Source organism: Palaemon carinicauda, chromosome 26 (genome assembly GCF_036898095.1).
Source record: "Palaemon carinicauda isolate YSFRI2023 chromosome 26, ASM3689809v2, whole genome shotgun sequence".
Lineage (NCBI taxonomy): Eukaryota > Metazoa > Arthropoda > Malacostraca > Decapoda > Palaemonidae > Palaemon > Palaemon carinicauda.
This window is the reverse complement of record NC_090750.1, coordinates 86,337,667-86,340,166: the sequence shown is the minus strand read 5'-3', so window position 1 is coordinate 86,340,166 and position 2,500 is coordinate 86,337,667. Positions and strand designations below refer to the sequence as shown.

Sequence of the window (2,500 nt, the reverse complement as noted above, 5' to 3'; positions counted from 1 at the left end):
CATTCATCTCTCCCGTGTAAATGACACGGTGTAGATGATGCCTTTCATAATTATTTTAAGGGACGCGAAGGCATCTCACTCAGTTTGGCCTAAACTAAGGGGGAAAATTGAAAAATGGAGGTTGAATGAAACTCCCGTGTTTCGCTTTTATTGCTTAAGGGTCTCGGAGGGTGCTTGAGTAATTTTCAATTTAGCCCAGACAATTTCACTTCTGAGGAAACACTTGAATTTTCAATTTAGCCCTGACTGAGGAAACACTTGAGAATTAAATTGAACTATATCGACGTAAATCATACATTTTACAGTGTTTCTTGAATATCGTTTTCATCAGTAACTGGGAATTAATGTGTGTTGGTTTCTAAAGTATAATACCTTTGGTGAAAATATGTCTGTGTTATATGTATGTTCCTTTTACGAAGTCGCTTTCTCCAACTATAGCGGAGATTATATATAAAACTATTGAGTTAATTTATCTATTTTGTATTCAGGATAAAGTAGTGAGAATTTTTAATATCAGTGCTAATACAAGGAAAAACGACATTCCGTCAAATAAATACCATAAAACATAAACCATCGTTTGTAGAATTTTTGAAGTAAATAGAAAATTCCCATTTCGCCAGAGGACTTAAATTCCATCTGACGAAGGAAAAAGTAAACTACAAAAGCTAAATTATATATTGTTCAGATAATTAACTTTAAAAGATTATACAGGGTCTGCTTTATACCTTCTTGCAGTATTAATATTCTTAAAAAAAAAATCATAGCTAGTAGTAGTAGACGTAATAAATGTCCTGGAGGTTATGTTATTCAAAACTATGAGGAAAAGGCTCAAGAATAAGAATTAGAAAAAGGTTAGTATAGTCAATTCTTTTTAGTGAGGCAGATTTGCACCGACTCGGCGGGGTGCCCTTTTAGCTCGGAACAGTTTCCTGATCGCTGATTGGTTGGACAAGATGATTCTAACCAATCAGATAGCAGGAAACTTTTTCCAAGCTAAAAGGGCACCGCTGCGAGTCTGTGCAAATGCGCCTCATTAAAAAAAAAAAAAAAAAAAAAAAAAATTGAGTACAGAAGATCTTTCCCCCCCCCCACACTCAGCATCGATCAAGTTATTTTCTTTTTTGTTTCTTTTAGAAAATAAACGAAACAAAGAACCTGTTCTATTTCAAGAGCGGCGACAGCCAGGTGTTTATGATTGGCCCTATTAAGAAGGTTTAGAAGTTATTAAGAACTTTTTCTGGACTTTTGAGTCTCTTCAGTAATGAGGTAGAGATTTTTTCACGTCTTAATCTAGCCACACGGCCAGATAGTAGAAGAGAGAGAGAGAGAGAGAGAGAGAGAGAGAGAGAGTGGATATTTCATGAAATAAATTGGCAAATATAGGATGGCATTATATATATATATATATATATGAGTATATATATACTGTATATATAGAGAGAGAGTATATATATATATATATAATATATATATATATATATATATACTCTCTTATATATATATATATATATATATATTATATTGTGTGTGTATATATTCCATGTTAACAATCACTAGTTAATGCTTTCATGAGGTGTAGGTGTTTTAGAATCTGTAGGTTTTATTTAGAAATGATTTAATTTATAACTAAATAATAACGCGTTGCCCATTTGCCGCCAATATGGTATTGTTGCTTTTGTTTTTATGATTATTTTGTTTATTTTGACCTAAATGTAAATATCTGATAACTGAAAATATAACTGTAGTCATTATATTGCTTGAATTAAATATGGTGCAATTAAATACAATGCCGTACTTCCTTATTATGCAAAAAGAGTTTCCACAACGATGTAAGCCGTGTATAGAAAACCGTGTGTATTTTTGTAGACTATACAAAGAACTTTTAAAGCTTCCGTCCATCATGTAAGGACTTGATCACTTATATATATATATATATATATGTGTGTGTGTGTGTGTGTGTGTGTATGCATGTATATATATACATATATATATATATATATATATATGTATGTATATGTATATATATATATATATATATAAACGATACATATGCTTGAGACTAAATAAAAGTACGCAAGATAGAAGCATGTATTATGCACCTTCAATTTAGATATTCTTTGGTGAAGATTATCCAGATAGTTCAATAAGGCTTTACGACAACTATACAAGTAGTGACGTAAATTGACATAAAACTGAAAAATATATATAATCGTTTCAGATTAAAATAAGGTTTGCCATAACCTTTTATCGTAACGGAAACGACAAAGGATAATGGTCCAGCATTTTCAGTCATATAAATTTCCATTATCGTCCTTTTCCTTCTTGCGTTTCCTTTTTTTCTTGCTTTTAAAAAGAAGAATAAAGGGGAGAAGACGAGACCATGTAAAAGGGAAACGAAACTCGGAAAGACGTTCATATAAATAAGACTTAATTTCACGAATAAATGCCCGGTTTTTTTTTGCATAGGCTCGGGAAAATGGTTTTCAGACCACAAGGAAAG

The 2,500-nt window shown here is 31.8% G+C and overlaps 1 protein-coding gene across 1 annotated transcript in view; it reads left to right on the top strand.

The window, feature by feature from the left end:
* LOC137620047 (uncharacterized) overlaps positions 1–2,500 on the top strand; it is a 443,557-nt gene that overhangs the window by 392,635 nt on the left and 48,422 nt on the right. The window lies entirely within an intron of this gene.